The sequence below is a fragment of the Corythoichthys intestinalis genome, chromosome 4 (assembly GCF_030265065.1).
Source record: "Corythoichthys intestinalis isolate RoL2023-P3 chromosome 4, ASM3026506v1, whole genome shotgun sequence".
In the NCBI taxonomy this organism is placed as follows: domain Eukaryota; kingdom Metazoa; phylum Chordata; class Actinopteri; order Syngnathiformes; family Syngnathidae; genus Corythoichthys; species Corythoichthys intestinalis.
In genome coordinates this window covers 2,338,443-2,359,075 of record NC_080398.1, presented here as the reverse complement: position 1 = coordinate 2,359,075, position 20,633 = coordinate 2,338,443, and the positions used below count along the sequence as shown (strand labels likewise).

Genomic DNA, 20,633 nt, shown 5'->3' with positions numbered 1-20,633 from the left:
TTGATGCCTTTCTCCCAGTCTGCAGGCTGCAAGGGTGCGAGAGGGACCTGGTTCCTCAGTAGTGAGGCTAACCAGTAACACTTGTGGCTCATTAGTAGATGCTTTTTAAGCCGAGGCAAAACATGCACCAATTTCCAGATTATTCCAGGACTAGCACTTGGTGGCTTCACTCCTGAGAAGACCACGCTTCCCCGAGTACTCCTTCTGCAGTGCGGTTTTCCCTTTATGGTGAATTTTTGTTTGAGACTGAGAATCTGAACCACCTCTGCAACTGGGTCCCCGGCTTATCTTGATCCGACCATAACACAAGCGGCCGAAATTAGTTTCTTCCGCAGGGTGTCCGGCTCTCCCTTACCTGGAATTAACACCGCCTGCGGTTGCGACATGGTTGCGTGACAGGTACGAAAACCTCGCAAGTCAATTTCTACTGGTTGCGGTTGCGCTACGCATGTCTGCGACAATCAGAAGGAAATCACAAGGGCTCTCACGAAAATGCACATATTCATCACAATATGTATGTACAATGTAAGTCTCAATGTTAGACACTTGAGAATAAACGATGGGTAATAAGTGCAACATTTGTTTTTTGTTTTATCACGACACAAAATATAAATTAACGAATGAGTGTGTCTTTTTTCTGCATGAAGCTAATGAAAAAAATAAATATTCATGATAATGAAAAGTATAGAAAATAAAATAGCTTTACAGAACATTTCACCTCGAAGTAAATATAAAACGGTGACTCTTGTTGACAAAAGTGCTTTATTTTGAAAGGAAACTGGTAGTTTCATTTTGTATCAGTGCTAAATATCCTTTCAAGTAAGTCTGAACGATGTATCGTTTAAACATCGCCATCGCGATGTGCGCGTACACGATAGTCCCATCGCAAGCACGTGCGACAGTTTTTTTTTTTTTTTTTTAATCCACAAACGCCTTGCTTTTCTGCTCTGCTCACAGCCTCACAGCCCTTTGTTCCTCTCAGTCACTGCAGCACTTGCTTCTTCAAGTTAACGATGCTCGTTGTCTTTGATCTTGCCAAAGAACCGGACTTCAAAGCGGAGCAATATGTCAATCATCGTTTAACTTGTAAAACAGTTTCTGCAAGGAAGCCTCCCTGGAATGAATGTGTGTCTGTGTGGAGACGTTTGAGGCATATAAAATAAATGCCAGAAGTGATCATGCGGAGTTTGAAATTTCTACATATCACTCCAAGAGTCACAGTTAAGGTAGATAAACAGAAGCATTTAATAAAGCCAAGCATTTTTCTACTACAGTACTTTATTCTTGTTCAGAAATGATTTGGTTGGACAGTTATGTTTAAAACTGATAATAATTATGACATTTGAAGTGCTTAAAAATCATTTATTCATATACATTTTTTAAATCACTTTGGGGGAAAAAGTGAGAAAAAACATGTTTTATATGTATCTCTTTCCAATGCTAAATTGGAATAAATACATTGAGCACAAAAAACACACACACAAAAAAAAAAAAAAACAATTGGGGGGGTGCGCTACTTCACGGTTTTTCACTTATCGCGGCGGGTTCTTGTCCCCATTAACCGCGAAAAACGAGAGATCACTGTACACTCTTGTGATGGTGAGTCATCCAAAGTCTTTCCAAACAGCTATTCAAGTCAACTAGTGAAAAATTCTTAAAAAAAAAAAAAAAAAAAAAAAAAAATATATATATATATATATATATATATATATATTATTTTTTAAATATCGCAAGATAATAGCGCAATATATCGCAAATCCCCAAAAAATCGCAACAATAGTTTTTTCCAATATCGTTCAGGCCTACTTTCAAGAACGTATTGTTGTAACTTCATGCGGTTCGGCTACGCCATCTGGAAAACAGACTTCTGCGTCAAGCCTATGATTACCAGCGGCATGTCGTAGATGATTCTGCAAGAGGTGGGAATTGTCATATTGATTAGTATGCTTATGAATACCTAAGACATCGTGAACGGAGCTCTTGCCGCAGCCGGTGGGAATTACCCTTTGGAGATAAAGTGAGAAGTTCAGTTATCTGGGAGGGACTCAGGGTCGAGCTGCTTCTCCGCCGCGTTTAGAGGAACCAGCTGAGGTGGCTCGGACATCTGGTTCGGATGCCTCCTGAACACCTCCTTGGAGAGGTGTTCTGGGCATGTCCCACCGACAGGAGGCCCCAGGGACGACCCAGGACACGCTGGAGAGACTACGTCTCTCAGTTGGCCTGGGAAACGCCTTGAGATCCCGCCCGAGGAGCTGGTTGAAGTGGCTGGGGAGAGGGAAGTCTTGGCTTCCCTGCCAAAGTTGCTGCTCCCGCAACCTGACCCCGGATTAAGCTGTCGATAATTGATGGGTCATCAGGCCGGCTGGCTCTACCAATGAGGTGTCCTTTTTTTATCCAGGGAGTTGCCAACCCTATTAATTCATTGTCTGCCAATAATGGCGGTAGACATCAAAAACATTTGAAGTGGGCGGGCTGGCAGCAAATGAATGCCATCCTCCCTCTTCAAATGGATTGGACATTTAAACTGAAATTCACAGCAGAACGATGATTGGATGACAAGGGCTCCTTCTTTTGCCTTTGTTGTTTCAACCAGCAGTTATAGAAGAGCACACATTACACAGCATTTAAGATACCGACAATGTCATTTTAGTGCGTATCGGTACCGAAACCATACAACGCGAGCTGCATGTAAACATACTCATGACATTTTTCGTTCCTGCCTATCAATCTTTTTAAGTCGGACTGATCCCAAAGCAAAACTTCCCGTTGTTGGCAGGATTCGAACCTGCGCGGGGAGACCCCAATGGATTTCTAATCCATCGCCTTAACCGCTCGGCCAAAAAAGGGGCATAGTGGACTGCCTGCGAGGGGGAAGGAGGGGGAAAAGAGGGGGAAGAGGGAAAAAGAAAAGGAGAAAAAAAAGAGGAAATTCTGCACTATTTGCATTTTTTCTTGCTTTATCATCTCAACAATGTTTATAGTCAATTCATCACTAGGTGTTTTGGCACTTTAACAGTCATGTTTCTTTTGGGATTTGAACTCACAACCAACTGATCCAGTGCGGCACATTAGACCTACCAGTGCTTGTACGACCAAAACAATGTGTGTGTACATATACGTAAATGTAGATGGCCCTTACATAATATATCCTCTCATCTTTTCAAAAAGTTTAATTATCTGCAAGATTATTTTATGTTTGAATGATTATTAGGTATGTCTTCTCAATGAAAATAAATTCAGAATAAAACAAATTACCAAGGAGAAAACAGTTAATAATAACATGACCACATAGTAAGGACAGCAATTCTTTTTATTTTTTGCATGAATATTCATAATATATATTATATTATATTATAGTATTAAAAAATAAAATATAAAAGATACCGAAGTGCAAATGAATGTGTGCAAACAGGATGTGACAAATAAAGTTACGAATATTGGTGACACCTACTACTGCAAATTCCTCCTCCAGTCATCCATATAAATAAAAGAGAGCAAAGTACAAATGAATGTGTGCAAAAAGGATGTGACGAACAAAGTCACAAATATTGGTGAAGAGCTTGCTGTACTGGAGGAGCATTGTTAAATAGAGGAGGATGCTGCGCTGGAGGAGCATGTGTAAATGGAGGATAATGGGCAAACTGAGAGTGCAGAAATAGATGATAAAATGAAGGATACTGGGACGGAGGAGATGGCCCGTACTGTGGAGGGTACAACACACAGGTTCCTTCTAGGATGCCAGAGTGCGCTGGCGGAGGAAAGCTTCTCCTTCATGGTTTTCAGGCTCTTCAAAAGTCATGACTTAATGTGCGTGTTGCACAGGGGCAGCCGGGAGTGTGTTCACTGGAGGAGAGGCTCTTTGGCCAGGTGCAGCTGTTTGGGAAGTACATTGCCTTGCAGCAGCATGTCCCTGTCCTTCCTCTTATCCCTCCTAAGCAGCCTACAGGACAAACATACATGCATAATATCATACAAAGTTGTTTATATTAAGTTATTCTACATTTTCCTTGCATGTGTTTTTTTTAGGTTAAATCATTATAAATTGTCATGACTGCTTGCAAATGAAATAACACATACCATTAAGAGACAGCCTGTTGTGTGCTTGCTCAAACTCTTCGACAAGTGTGAGGCAAACACTCACTGACTCTGTTGACTTCAGGGTCTTAGGCTGCTTGGCCGTGAGTCATGTAGAGTCTGTAAGAGACAAAGATAACATAATTTGAATTGAACACTTTTCACGGAGACATACACTCCCTCTTATTCAATGATTTGTATTGAATAAAGATGATAGCAAATTGTGGTCAAGCACCTTTCTGCCACCTGCAATCCAGGAGCAGAGCCACTCAGCTACCTGGATGCTCTCCATGGTCCTGCTGAAACCCATGCCTTTGTTCTAGCCTTCTGGGGGTATCTAATGAGTGAAAGAGACATCGAAATGTTTTATTTGGTTTTCCGGACCAGGACCCTGGCCTGTACTATAAAAGAAGTAAAAGGAATCACTATTCAATATATCTTTATGCAACCAATGAGCAGGAGGTGATGAATACTGCATTGAAGCGTAAAAGTAAGCTGTCCACCGACTGTCATGGTATTGACATGTTTCTTGTCAAAAAAGTTATACATAGCATAGCAACGCCCTTCACCTATATTTGTAATTTATCGTTTCGATCGGGTTGTTCCCAAACCAAATGAAAATTGCTAAAGTAATTCCAATACACAAAAATGACAGTAAACACAAATGACAGACCGATATCACTATTACCACAATTTTCTAAAATCTTGAAAAAACTATTTACCTAATAAACGCACTAATAAACGAAGTGATGTCATATCTTGATGATAGTGCACTCCACACTTTGTACTGTTCCTTAGTGCTCCCATATTTCACCTATTGTATTGAAGTGTGGGGAAACCGTTATAAATCCACCATCAACTCATTAGTCATACTGCAGAAACAAGCAGCACGAATTATACATAAGGTCGGATTCTTGATCACACTCATCATTTGTTTGCTCATTCTAAAACTATAAAAAAAAAATCAAAAAAAAAATCAAAGATCTTGTCAACTATCATACAGCTATAATGTTATTTAAAGCATATAATAAATTACTGCCATATAATATACAAAACCTTTTTCAGGTTCGTGAGAGTGTGTATAGTTTGCGAGGCTCTGGAGATTTTATGTCACCGAGATTTTGAACTACTCACAAACGTTTTTGTGTGTCTGTATGTGGAGTGAAACTTTGGAACAATTTAGACAATCAATTCAAGCATTGTCAAAATTGTTGTATAAAAATATGGTCTGGCAGTAGTATCCCACAAAGTAAAGATGTTGGACAATGTGATCGGGGTGGGATAAAATAAGTTGTTTCTTCTTCCCACTCCCTTTCGAGTACAAATAATTTGTTAAATTATAAAGTATTTCTGTTTCCTGTGCATGCTCAAAATAAAAAAGCATCATTTCATCATCATTTGTCCCATGGAATGTACATATAATTATGGCAGGGTGGCAACCCTGGTCCTCGAGAGCCGCAATCCAGCTTGTTTTCCATGTCTCCCTCCTCCAACACACCTGAACCAAATTATCAGGATTGTTATCAGGCAACTGCAGAGCTTGCAGATGAGCTGATCATTTAATTCAGGTGTGTTAAAGGAGGGAGACATGGGAAACAAGCTGGATTGCGGCTCTCGAGGACCAGGGTTGGCCACCCCTGAATTATGGTGTACAAACTAGTGACTATTTTGTACCTTGAAGCAAATGTACCTGGAACAAAAGTGCGCTGGTGTCGGTGAAAGCCGTTTTCCATTTCTTGGACCCTGGCTGTTTACCAATTGAAAAATGGAATTGGCCCCGGGCATATTTGAAGCAGATGTCCTTCCAGTAGCTACTCGGCTTCCATGTTTTTGTCATCTGTAAAAATTAAATAAAGAGCAGGACAGGTTCATGTAAAATTTTACATTCCAATATTAAAAATAATTTTAAGAAGTGCCTTTTTTTAACCACATGCTTAGACTTTATGGACACCCAAAGTTGACTTTTTAATTATAGTACTATGTATACAATGAACTCTAAAGTGTTTATGTATCATTTATTTAAAAATTGTGATATAGAAGATGAATGAATTAATATACAAGACCCCTTAAAGAACTTGGAGAAAAACACATACGAGTCTAGAGATTATATTCTTTAAGACGTGTCTCTTTTTACCGTATGCTTAGACGATACTATATAATGTGTTAATGCATTATTTTTTTAAATTGTGAGATTCAATATTAATGAATGAATATACGAGACCTCTTTGAAGAACTTGGAGAAAACATACGAGACTAGAGAATGTTTTTAGCGATCTGATTGTTTCGATCGTCCATACACGACAACAGGGCGGAAAACTAAATAGTCATTGTTTTATCTCGCGGTTTTCCATTCGTCTTGCATGTTTTGTTGCCTTTATTTTCACTTACCTTTCTCCGATTGTTTCTTCATTGCGGCGGAAAACATGGCTGACACGCGAAGCCTCCTCCTCCACGTCACTGTGCGCCGGCTTGCTACATCCGGGTCTTTTTCTTCATCCGGGTCTTTTTCGTTCGGAAGTGTTCGGACCTTCGTTCGGAAGTGTTCGGACCTACGTTCGGACCTTTTGTTATGTCGCCGTTCGGACCTTTTGTTATTTGTTCGGACCTGTTCGGAAATGTTAGGACCTTAAAGCAGCCCAACTGCTAGCGGGTGCGGCCACAACAACCTGCCAGAAATGTGTCAATACAGTTTGAACCCACGCTTGCTCAAGATCTCCATTTTGTGACTATGGTACTGTGGCACTTTCTTGCCTGCTGACAGCGTGACAAGCTAACTTTCCCCTGGAGGTAAACACTTGATGAACTATTCACCTGGTGCACACAGGAACACATATATAAACACACACACACCTGCTCTAAAGCGTCAACCTTCTCAAGGCTGAGCATGTAGTAAATCTGCACTGACAGGACACACACATGCACACACAGTCCTGTACTAGCAATTAGAGCTTCGTCTTCACCTCTGATTTTATATATGGCGGAAAACACTGACAACGCTGAAAAAGCAGTTTCTGCTCTTGCACTCCTCTTTAAAAGAAACTGCTGTATTTTAAGCCAACACAACTGTTGTATTTGATAGAACAATATGCCTATATGCTGCCATAGCAGATTCAAGGGGCATTAAGCCCCCGAACTATTTTTAATTTGTCCGTTTTACCCTGGAAACCCTCGTTTACAGATGTCACGCAGCCGCTTTTGTTTCAATCCAGCCATAAAACTAAGGTAATTAATTATATTTAATATTCAAAATTAGGGGTGTTTCGATCATGTTTTTATGCTCCCGATCCGATCCTGATCGTTTTAGTTTGAGTATCTGCCGATCCCGATATTTCCCGATCCGATAGCTTTTTTTGGCTCCCGATTCAATTCCAATCATTCCCGATAATTTTTCCCGATCATATACATTTTGGCAATGCATTAAGAAAAGTCAATGTGGCAGTCGCCACATATAAACAGATTTTCCGGTGAAAATTCTTGTGACTAATTGCTTAAATCTCCGAATTCTTAATAGATATGGACATAAAATAGTCTCAATTCTTGGTTAAAAGCAAAACAAAAACGTGCTGTTAGCATTCATTTTACGTAAATATGTAGAAGAAGGATGTTTGTCTGTTAGACAATGTGGCGGCAGCCTTACAACAAAGAGCTTTTTACATTGAAAATTTCTTGTGAAAAAACGAAAAATATAATAATTGCCTTGAATCCTCGAACAACTGAGATCTTTCCTGTTTGTATGCGGTACAGCTTTCGTACTTTTTCAACATAAATCCGGCTATGGATGGCTGCATGTGTTGCTGCGACCGACTACGAATAACTGAAGCGGATTGTGGGATGGTCCCCTCCTTGAAGTCATGGAGCATTGAAGGTCGATTCTGATCCGCCAATATCATTATGAAGCCTATGCCTTATGTCAGGGGTGCCCAACCCTGGTCCTTGAGATTCCCTATCCAGCTTGTTTTCCGTGTCTCCCTCCTTTAACACACCTGAATCAAAATGATCAACTCATCATCAAGCTCTGCAGCAGCCTGATAACGATCCTGATTAGCTGATTCAGGTGTGTTAGAGGAAGGAGACATGGAAAACAAGCTGGATAGGACCTCTCGAGGACCGGGATTGGGCACTCATGCCTTACGTGGAAAAAATCAGATCTTCCCTTTTAAATTTAATTATCGGTGACATTATTACACGATGACATTTTTCTGTCGTCATTCTAAAATTGAAGCAGCAATGGGAGAAAAATGTAACTGATAAATTACTTCTAAAGTAACTTAGTTACTTTGATAATAAAGTAATCAATTAAGTAACTAGATTACTTTTTTGAGGAGTAATCAGTAATTAAAGTACTTTAATCTTTGACAACAATGTTTATCACTAGTAGACGTCCAATCCATTTAAAGAGAGAAGGATGGCAGCGAATTAACATTCTGACACCCTCCAAATTCAAATGGATTGGACGCCTAGCACCGTCAAAGTCAACAAATGAGTTTAAAGAGGCGAAGAGGAGAATATATTGTCTTTTTATACTTTTTAAAAATTCTTTCTCCTCCCTACAGTAATTGTTTGACTAATATTTAGTGATTGACATCTCTTTCACTTTCTGCCACTTCTAAGCATCTTTTGAAGCTAGGCCCAACTTTTTAAGCGTTAACTCGCTGGGTGGGCTAGCGACGGCGTCCGTGTCCAAACACGCTTTGATTGACAGCTCGTAGCGATTGGTCGCGTTGACGCTTCCACTTTTATTTCCAACTTGTGACCATTTTGTTGGCCATTCCGGACAGAGTGACTGGGAAAACAACAGTTGCCGAAGGATAAACAAACGGTTGGGTGGGCCCACAGCAAGAGTGACGCTTTTATCACGAGACGTTCTGTTTTATTGCCAAGAATAATTGGAAACGGTCAGGGTGAATTCATTAGGAAACGCGAGTGATTGCAATCGTTTGTGGGATATATTGTCAATTTTCAGATTTTTTTTTAACAGCTTTATTTATTATTAAAGCTTCATTTTTTTTTAGATAGCTCTAGTGTTAGGGATAAGAGAAAAGAATGGACAACTACTTTGATTGTCGATAAATCGTTTTTGGACATTGGTGACTTCAAAACTGTTCAAATCCTGACTGTTAAGCGTATTAATAGTTAATATTCCGCCATATTTACATAAAAAAAATAAATACATACATATACATATATATATATATATATATATATATATATATATTACGTTTTTTTTTTAATTTAAAAAGGGGGGAATAAAACCGTAAATATTTAGTTTTTATTGAATGTATTGTGTAGTTTTATTTTCTATATCATTTGATTTCATGTTAAACTTTCCTTTTAATTCATGTATTTATTTTAATTAAAAAAAAAGAAAAAAACGGAATATATTTTTATTTTTTAAATGTAAAAAAACAATTTGAATTTTTTAAAAATTTTGTTTTATAGTTGTTATGGTTTTAGTAATAATTTTATTTTGTGATGATTATTATTTGTATAAAATCAAAAAAGAATGAAATCCTTATTAACTAAAAAACACAAAAAGGAAAAAGCGAAGTGTTCATGTATTTAAAAAAAAATCTTTATTCATATAAAAATTATACATTCATAATTACATATGTTTATTCATGTCATATGAATTCAATTAAGTATATTATTCATTTGTTTTTTTTATATTTATTTACCATTTTAATTGAAAAAATCTGATAGAGGAAAACGAATAGGTAGTGTAAAAAAGATTTTAAAAATTATTAATAAATAATAAAATAATAATAAATAAATTATTAATTTCTATTAGTTTAGATAAATTGTTATATTTACTGTTTTATAATAAGAAAGGGAAAAAAGTGATTTTCCCCTTTTTACTAAACAAACAAAAAAGGAAGAATTCACTTCTTTTTTTTTTAAATATATTTTTTTCAAAGCAACACTTAGTAACTTTTCATTTTTGGTCGATTTTAGCGATGCCGGTGGACAAAAGCGGTAGTGTTTTGCCTTAGGGAAGATTATGTTTCCAATGAAGACCAGCTTTGCGTTTTCCATGAGGACCAGCGCACGCCCGAATAGTGTCGTAAAATTATGATGGGCTCCCACAGATGGATTAAACAACATTTTTGTTTCTAGCCGCTGTGTGAAGGACGAAACGTAATGAGGTAATGAATCCAGTTGTTGCTAAACAATAGCATATGACGGTTAGCAACTGTGTGGCTGAGTGTGCTAATCCCCCCCCGAACTCGTCAGTGCTTACGAATTTAAATTCCCTGCCAGTTGCTGCCATCCTTAATCTTTTATTTAACACTACAAAAAAAATCAATTCGAATTCCATTTTAGCAAGAACCATGACATAGATGGAACGATTTCCTGTCCCGGTCTAAACACAAAACGATCCGTCGGGCCTTATCCGCCCCACTCGCCTCGACTTTTCCAACCCTCACTCAACTTTCCCTCAGCACTGGGGCCTCAAAGAACCTTGAAGCCCCCGCGTGTAAATCTTTAGACGCCCGCTTCGGCTTCCTTACGGCCGACAACTGCGGCGCGGATGGCCGGCATTCTCGGCATTGCGTAGATGTTAAAGGTATACGCTGCTGTCTAAACACACGCAACGCTCAAGCGTCTTCTTGCTGTTCCACCTGGACTCATCTGCTCGGGGAGCTGAAACGCACACCCTCGTGTTAAAATAACCGCTGCTGTGTTATCGTATGCTTTAAGTGTGTGTGTCTGGGGCTCAGACACGCACACGCCTTGTAATCCCACACACAGTCTGAAGCGGCAGCCTGAATAAGCACTGCGCAGTAGGCCCGGCGTTCATCGTGTCACTGGGTCAAATACAGTAACACACAAATACACATACAGTCAATGGGAGCCAATCCAACAGACATTGAGAAAATTAGGCATTTTGAAGGCTAAATAATCTGAAGAAAGACATTAAATATATAAAAACAATGTTATTTAAATACATAAGCACTTACTATAAAGGCTACAGTCTTCTAGAGACATAACAGAAGTGCAAACAAGCTGATCTCATACTTTGTACAAAGATTGCTAACACTCATCATGGCTTCTTATTATTTCTTGCTTTGTTTCAATTCCAAGCATTCTTTTCTTTTTCCTGGGGGGCATACAGTGGTATGAAAAAATATCTGAACCTTTTGGAATTTCTCACAATTCTGCATAAAACCACCACCAAATGAGATCTGATCTTTGTCAAAATCACACAGATGAAAAAACAGCGTCTGCTTTAACTAAAACCACCCAAACATCGATAGGTTTTCATATTTTAATGACGATAGTATGCAAACAATGACAGAAGGGGAAAAATAAGTAAGTGAACCATCACATTTAATGTTTTGTGGCCCCCACTTTGGCAGCAATAACTTCAACCAGATGCATCATGTAGCTGCAGATCGGTCTGGCACATCGATCAGGACTAATCTTGGCACACTCTTCTCTACAAAATTGCTGTAGTTCAGTCCGATTCCTGGGATGTCTGGCAGAATCGCTATCTTTAGGTCATGCCACAGCATCTCAATGGGGTTCAAGTCTGGACTTTGACTTGGCCGCTCCAGAATGTGTATTTTGTTCTTCTGAAACCACTCTAAAGTTGATTTACACTCTGTGTTTTCGAGCATTGTCTTGTTACAGCAATCATCCTCTTTTTAGCGTCAACTGTCTGGCAGACAGCCTCAGGTTTTCCTGCAAAACATCCTGATAAACTTTTGAATTCATTCTTCTATTAATGATTGCAAGTTGTCCAGGCCCTGAGTTAGCAAAACAGCCCTAAATCATGTTGCTCCCTCCACAATGCTTCACGGTGGGGATGAGGTGTTGATGTTGGTGAGCTGTTCCATTTTTCCTCCACACATAATAGTATGTTACTCCCAAACAATTCAACTTTGGTTTCATCAGTCCACAAAATATTTTGCCAAAACTTCTGTGCAGTGTCCAAGTGCCTTTATGCAAATATTAAACGAGCAACAATGTTTTTTTGGACAGCAGTGGCTTCCTCCATGGAGTCCTCCCATGAGCACCAATCTGGGCCATGGTTACACTTATAGTTGATGTGTGCACAGAGATATTGGAATGTGCCAGTGATTTCTGTAAGTGTTTAGCAGACACTCTAGGGTTCTTTTTTTTTTTTTTTTTTTACCTCTCTGAGTATTCTGCTCTGAACTCTTGGCATCATCTTTGGTGGACGGCCACTCCTTGGGGGAGAAGCAAAATAGCCAAACTCACTCCATTTGTAGACAACTTCTGTTACTGTCAATTGATGAACATCCAGACTTTTAGAGATGGTTTTGTATCGTTTCCCAGCTTTATACAAATCAACAATCCTTGATCGCAGTTCTTCAGGCAGCTCTTTTGACCGAGCCATGGTGCACATCAGACAATGCTTCTCATCAAGACATTTCTTACCAGGTGCGTGTTTTATAGTGGGCAGGGCAGCTTAAAACCACTCATCAGTGATTGGGCACACACTTGACTTAAAATGTTTGGTAAAAATTGGTTTCGATTGCTCTTTAAGTCTCCTTAGGCAGAGGGTTCACTTACTTATTTTTCCCCCTTCTGTCATTGTTTGCATGCAATCCTCATTAAAATACGAAAACCTGTAAATGTTTGGGTGGTTATAGTTAAAGCAGATATTGTATTTTCCTCTGTGTGGTTTTGACAAAGATCAGATAACATTTGATGGTGATTGTATGCAGAAATGTAAGAAATTCCAAAAGGTTCAGATACTTTTTCATACCACTGTACGAAGGTGGAAGTAGGCTGATCTTGTATTGTCGTAAATATGGGACCGGAAGGAGAGCTTGATGTCGAGGATGACGCCCAGACTCTTAACCTCAGTGGAAGGAATGAGGGGTGTGTTATTGATGGACATGGGTCAACATGGGTAAAACTCAACCATGAGAGACAGAATTTGAAAAAAAAAAAACAGAAAATCACATTGTTTGATTTTTAAAGAATTTATTTGCAAATCATGGTGGAAAATAAGTATTTGGTCAATACCAAAAGTTCATCTCAATACTTTGTTAATGAACCTTTGTTAGCAATAACGGAGGCCAAGCGTTTTCTGTAACTCTTCACAAGCTTTTCACACACTGTTGCTGGTATTTTGGCCCATTCCTCCATGCAGATCTCCTGTAGAGCAGTGATGTTTTGGGGCTGTCGTTGGGCAACGCGGACTTTCAACTCCATCCACAGATTTTCTATGGGGTTGAGATCTGGAGACTGGCTAAGCCACTCCAGGACCTTGAAATGCTTCTTACGAAGCCACTCCTTTGTTTCCCTGGCTGTGCGTTTGGGATCATTGTCATGCTGAAAGACCCAGCCATGTCTCATCTTCAATGCCCTTGCTGATATAAGGAGATTTTCACTCAAAATCTCTCGATACATGGCCCCATTCATTCTTTCCTTTACACAGATCAGTCATCCTGGTCCCTTTGCAGAAAAACAGCCTCAAAGCATGATGTTTCCACCCCCATGCTTCACAGTGGGTATGGTGTTCATTCATTCATTCATTCATTTTCCATGCCGCTTTTTTCCTCACGAGGGTCGTGGAGATGCTGGAGCCTATCCCAGCTAACTACGGGCAGTAGGCAGGGGACACCCTGAACTGGTTGCCAGCCAATCGCAGGGCACAAGGAGACATACAACCATTCACGCACACACTCATACCTACGGACAATTTAGAGTGTTCAATCAGCCTACCATGCATGTTTTTGGGATGTGGGAGGAAACCGGAGTTCCCGGAGGAAACCCACGCAGGCACGGGGAGAACATGCAAACTCCACACAGGAACCCTTGATCTCAGAACTGTGAGGCAGACGTGCTAACCACTCAGCCACCATGCCGCCGGGTATGGTGTCCCTCGGATGCAATTCAGTATTCCTTCTCGTCCAAACACAAGAACCTGTGTTTTTACCAAAAAGTTCTATTTTGCTTTCATCTGACCATAACACATTCTCCCAGTCCTCTTCTGGATCATCAAAATGCTCTCTAGCGAACCGCAGACGGTTCTGGACGTGTACTGGCTTCAGCAGGGGGACACGTCTGGCAGTGCAGGATTTGAGTCCCTGGCAGCGCATTGTGTTCCTGATTGTAGCCTTTCTTACTGTGGTCCCAGCTCTCTGTAGGCCATTCACTTGGTCCCCCTGTGTGGTTCTGAGATTTTTGCTCACCGTTCTTGTTATCATTTTGACGTCACGGGGGGAGATGTTGCATGGAGCCCCAGATTGAGCGAGATTATCAGTGGTCTTGTATGTCTTCCATTTTCTAATAATTGCTCCCACAGTTGATTTCTTTACACCAAGCGAAGGGTGAAGAGTGACAGAAAACATTTGGCCTCCGTTATTGCCAACAAAGGGTACATATTGAGATGAACTTTTGGTATTGACCAAATACTTATTTTCCACCTTGATTTGCAAATAAAAATCTTTAAAAATCAAACAATGTGATTTTCTGTTTTTTTTTTTTTTTCCCACATTCTGTCTCTCATGGTTGAGGTTTACCCTTGTGGACAATTACAGGCCTCTCTAATCTTTTCAAGTAGGAGAACTTACACAATTGGTGGTTGACTAAATACTTATTTGCCCCACTGTACGTGCATACACATATACTGTACGTATACACGCATATGTCGGAGTTAGTCCTTCTCCAGTCCATGGGGCGATAGAAGTATCGCGCGTAAACCAACAACCGACATTACGGGGAAAAGAAGTAAAAACAGAACAGATGAAACAGTTGTCATTGATAACGACAAGGAAAGTTATGCCAAAACTAAAGTGGGAACTATCAAACGCAGTATAACTAACACTTTTCTAAGTGTTATTTATTTTCAAATTAGGAAATGTTTATTTTGCTCTAGTCCTACACTAAAGTCATTAAAATTCTGAGTATTTCATTACTAATCGCACTAATTCAAGAGATGCTTTTTCAGTTTTGGAACGATTTGGAATTTCTATTCTGTCAATATAAAAACATTTCACATGGGAGTATATTTTCACTTGCAATGGTTTACAGCAGACATGTCCAAAGTCTGGCCCGGGGGCCAAATGCGGCCCGTAGGCAAAAAAGGCCCCTAGCCTCTGTCATAAAATCAATAACATCTGGCCCGCACACAGACTTAATAAATTGGTCAACAGAACTGCCACCAGCATATGAAGTAGCTTACACACTAAATGCTGCTCCTCATTAACTACTAAAAGGCAGCAGCACTCTAAGCAACATTACCACATGTGACCCTTTACTCCCAATTTTCTAAAATGGCAACAATCAACAACAAAAAACAAAGTTGACTGCGACGCTCGACGCTTCAGGGTTACGTGGAAATTGGACTATTTCTTCACTAAAAGAAGCAACAACTGTGTTTACCTCACTTGCAAAGAGACAGTCGCTGTTTTTAAAGAGTTCAATGTAAGGCGATATTACCAAACAAGACACGCTGACATGTACGTCAAGATTGCAGGGAAGATACACAGTGAGAAATTGAAGCAACTTGGAGCTAGTTTAATTTCACAGAAGCAGTAGTTCGCAAGAGCCCGAGAGTCAAAAGAGAACGCCACAAAGCCTAGTTGCGAGATTGTAGAAATTATTCACAAAAAAAAAAATAAAATCAAATGTTACACACAGAATGGCTTGCTAAAATTTGCCTAAATATATTGTAAAGGACGTCAGCCAAGGTCGGCCCCACCACATTTTTACCACACCAAATCTGGCCCCTTTTGCAAAAAGTTTGGACACACCTGGTTTACAGTTATCAGTGTGTAATCCAGAATTTAAAATGATAGTATGGTTAAAAAAAAAAAAAAAAAAAATGGCAGTAAAATCACAGCTTAACTCTTAATAAGGCATACAAAAGTATAACACAACACACGTTATTAATTGTAACAATTAAACATGAAATATCTGGAGCATTACGTCAATAAAAACCGACAATTCTCCAACGAGTCATCAAATAACATTTAATATTTCTTCATTATTTGCATCATCCATGATTACATCTGGGGTTTTTACACGCAAACTTCTCCTTTTGACTGCCGCATTTTCTTCTTGGAGACCCAAACAAATTCTCCCACGCAAAATAAACTCATTTCCAATCCCGACTTCACATTTCAACCACTTTTTCTTACTTGGAAACAAACACGGCGGCTTTATTCCACCGTGCGTGACTTCAAAGTGAAAAGTCTTGACTGAGTTGAAAGTTGATTTCACATGAGATACGAGTCAGCGTCCCCGACAAAGATGGCCTTTAATGGGAACTCGGCGTCTTTGGTTTCGTAGGTTACCTGAAGCCTTTTATCTGTGACCCAGAGAGGGGGAGACTATCAGCACCATCGTCCTAAAAAATGACAAGAGACTGCAGACGTGTGGGTTTAACATATTCACTACCATTGACGGTGATAGATGTCTGGTTCATTTGAATTGAAATTCGAGAAATTTGTTCTGGAGTTCGTAAGCAGATTTTAAGGGGCGGCCATGCCACCTGCCCCCCTTACCCCCGGTGGCCGAAAATTGTCATTGCATGAAATTAACTGTCCTATATATATACCCTACCCACCGACGTCACAAAACCACGTGCTCGCTGTATGGTTCCGCCCACTTGTCCGTCATTTTGTCTCTGAATTAGCATTGGTTTCAATTGATCGAGGAATTTAAAATGCATTTCATGGAAGACCCGGTGCTTTCTGATGCCGTAAACTCCCTGGATGTGTTGCATAAAAGGCGTTATGTGGAAAAGCTTCGTTCTATACAGTCGCCAGATCCATATTTGATGCCTAAATCGATGATTTTTGACCGGCTGCCTTCGCCGTCTCTGCCTGACCCTGATATTTACAACTATCTTGTCCACACAAAATCAGCCTATTCTCACGAAAGTTTGAAAAACTTTAAGAGCTTGGAGGCTTATAAATGCTACGTTGCTGGTTGGGTGAAACAGGTCCTCGTACACGAAAATTCGGCAGGAATCTTGTGCTCGGAAGGTGAGTTACGAAATTTTCAATTCAAAATCTTTTGTCCTTGCTAACATCCACTGTCAAGTCTAATGTATTTCATGTCATTTGTCAATGGAGCTAGGGCTTTTAATGTTTATATGGTTTAGCGATAGCACTCTCACTACATACATACGTGTATGTTGTCGGCGATTAGCCTAGCAATGATCTTAATTGTGGTTGTCAGCCCAAAACCTTCTAAATATATATTAAATGCATCTTACCAGATATAAAATGACTACTACATAATCTGTGGTAATCGTTTGGAGCCCAGTTTTCTCGTCGAATTGCAGCAGCCCATCTCGCTCTCTCCTCTCCGTGTCTCTCGGAATCCGGTAGAACTTCAAGTCTCTCCGTCTATCTTCTCTGTTATTGCAACCGACCGCCACACACGCCTTCACCATTTTGATTATTAATGTTAACGAGCAGAAAAACACGCCGTAAATAGGAGGAATGTACGTAGCCGTAACAGGTCAACACGATGTGTTGACGGACAAGTGGGCGGCACCAGTCAGGAGAGCGGAGTTGTGACGTCACTCACGTGGGTAGGGTCTATAGTATGTAAAAGTTGTAAAGCAGTAAAACTGCGACAAAAATTATGTATTTTTATAATGGGTCAAAATTATTTTTCGAACAGATCATGTGACTAGCACCTTAGGCAGTCATTTGCTTTGCATATAATCCACCCCCCCCCCCCCAATAACATACGGGAGGGCAATTTTATTTTTCAAATGATTTTTTTCTTTGATTGAAAAAAATTTTTTTTTTTTGATTCAAGCAACTTTTTTTGGGATTGAGTGATTTAGACACAAATGTCCTACCCTTAATATGGCCCAAACACAAAAAGGATTGCTTCAATCAAAGAATTTTTTTTTCAATGAAACATTAAGTGTTCAAAAGCAAATTTTTCTCAAATATCTCTAAAATCTCAAAATCTCAAATATTTTTTCGCATTCAAAAACGTTTTCTATGACTGAATTTTTTTTTTGATTGAAGTGCTTTTTCTTTTTGAACAAAAAAAAAAAAAATTAAGCATCCTATTTTTTGATTGAATGTTTGAATGTTTTGATTGAATGCCAAAATGTAGCCCAAACACAAATCAACATTACTTCAATCAAAAAACCTCGCAATTAAACAACAATTATACCAGCAATTAAACCTTGCTTTAATCAAAAAAACCTTAACTCCAATCAAAGAAAAATAGCTTTCACGTGCATTTTTTTGAGTTTGAAATTTATTTTTGCATTCAAACACTTATTTTTTTTTTTATTGAAACGACTTTTTTTTTTTTTATTGAAAACATATATTTTGATTGATGCAACTTTTTATTTTATTGAAGCAACTTTTTTTTTTTAATTGAATAATAAAGACACAAATCTACTTCAATATGGCTCCGCCCAGGGGATACAATTTTTGACTGGGGTAATTACATTGGCACGATACCGGCGGGCGTACCACATTCAATGGATGACGATCTTGGCGAAAAGTATTGCCTGAGAAGCCTGATTTAAAATTCCCCTCAGGAATGATGGGAAACAAAAGACGTCATTGTCAATTTATCATTATAAATATTCTTGTAAGTTAATTTTATTGCTGACACTGCTTTTCAGGGTCATCAACATGTTGTTACCCCCCTGCCCCAAAATTCAAACTCAAGCTATGCTGGAGTGGCTTTCGTTGCATGATCTTTTTAAATAATGAATCATGTAGTGCTGCAACGATTAATCGATTAACCCTTTAAGGTCTGGGCCTATTTTGTCTGATTTTGCATGCCTTTGAAGTTGCCTTTATATTTCAAAGAAAGAATTGTTTACGATGGCCTGGTTTGGTCCCTTTTTTTGTGACACCTTGAACTTCATGTCCAAACTGTTGTTTCTTTCACTGACCAATTATAAATCATCATTTTGGGCCCAAAAAGACCAAAAATTCCAAAATCGTTTTGTGAAAATTTTTAATATTGATGTCCAATTGACAACCAAACATGCGTAACGAACCGTTTTGAAACTTTATAATATTTATTCAACATGTTAGGATGAACATTCAACCAAAAAAATTTAGAATAAATAGTCTTATATTTGACAATTCAACATAAACAACAGGTATGGCCATAGGCGTTTTTTGCTTTTATACGTGCTCTAGTCAAAACGGGTTATATACAGCAGACCAAACAGTGAAGAACAGTGAAAAAATATATACCATCTAACACAAAAAGTGTTTAGAGGCCATCCCTTTATGAGTTTAGGTATTGTGGCCCATCACCTGATCAAAACTATGTACACACAATCAAGCTTCTTGAACACACATTTATATACACAAATTGAGAAGACTGATTGTGGGGGGGGGGAAATATATACTTAGCATTGGAAAAAAAGTATTTTCAAAAATATTTACAATAAAAAAGTAAAATTTTTTTCAGGCATGCCATTCCGAAAAGCTGTTTCGCCCTGGAATTCCTTGCCTTCCAATAATCTTGCACAGTTGGAAGTGAAACCAAAGACATGTACAAGAGGAGTCCAATAAATTTTTCAAGCTCCTCCACTGTAGTGTCTGTCCACACAAACTTTTTCCCAATCTCTTTTCGGACTCTGCCATACTGGTTTGTGTGTTTGCACATATTCATCATTGTCGATGAGGTGAAGAACAGGTCAAAAAGTTCTTTTGGGGTGTATGCATGGTCACGATTCACCTGAGGTCCTGGTGGTCTCCGGGGTGTGAACCGGCTGCACTGTGGGGCAGTGTCTGTGTCTTGCTCTGTGCTCCATGGCACAGGTGCAGGCTGAGCCAGTGGTGATCGGCTTCTGCCGCGCTGACTTCTCCGGCCTCCCCTCCGCTGACATATCATCGCTCTTCCGTGATGACCCCTTCTCCCTCGTCCTCTTTCCATTCGGGCAGTGAATGTATATTTTTCATTGTCACTATAAATGTACATGAAAAAAAAGTCAGTATTTATGAAAATAATAAAGTATAAAATAAAAATATATACAGCAATAAATAATAATGGAAATCTATATGTATGACAATAGAAAGAATACCATAGCAATACCATAGCTGATGAATTTGTGCTACATCCCTAATCTTCATATAGAAAGAAGAACAAATTATAAATTCCTGCCTGGGATACACACAGTGCACGTACGACTTTGATCTGATATGCACATTTTATTATTATATACACAAACACACACTTATATTGCATCAAAATTAACTTTGTCTTGCAGTATCAAAAGAAACTTTCAAAAGAAACTTTTTCAGCATTAAAAAAAAAAAGTGAGTTGGCTTACCTCTGCTCGTCGATGGCGTCACCCACGTGTTCAAATCCGTCACTATCTTCACTCGAGGACTCTTCCGAAGAAGACGATGATGACGAATTTAGACCATCCTCTTCCTCAAGTTGATCAAAAAGCACAATTGCTTGCCCTAAATTTAGTTTTCTGTTCATTGTCAAAGTCACACAAAGTCGCTGCTCGATCCAAACGGCCGTCGCTCGCCAGCTCGCTGCTTCAGAACACTCCTCCCTCTCGTTCGGTAGAACCTCGCACGGCAGTTATATTTATAAAAAAAAAAAAAAACGCATTTTGTGCT

General features: G+C 39.3%; 1 long non-coding RNA gene across 1 annotated transcript; it reads right to left on the bottom strand.

Annotated features, from left to right (window-relative positions):
- Nucleotides 1–2,874: 2,874 nt before the first annotated feature.
- On the bottom strand, nucleotides 2,875–6,723 carry LOC130914897 (uncharacterized). Its single transcript, XR_009063010.1, has 5 exons — nucleotides 6,463–6,723; nucleotides 5,765–5,911; nucleotides 4,310–4,411; nucleotides 4,078–4,194; nucleotides 2,875–3,940 (listed from the first exon to the last, which is right to left on the bottom strand). It is a non-coding gene; the product is annotated as an uncharacterized LOC130914897 (long non-coding RNA).
- Nucleotides 6,724–20,633: the final 13,910 nt, after the last annotated feature.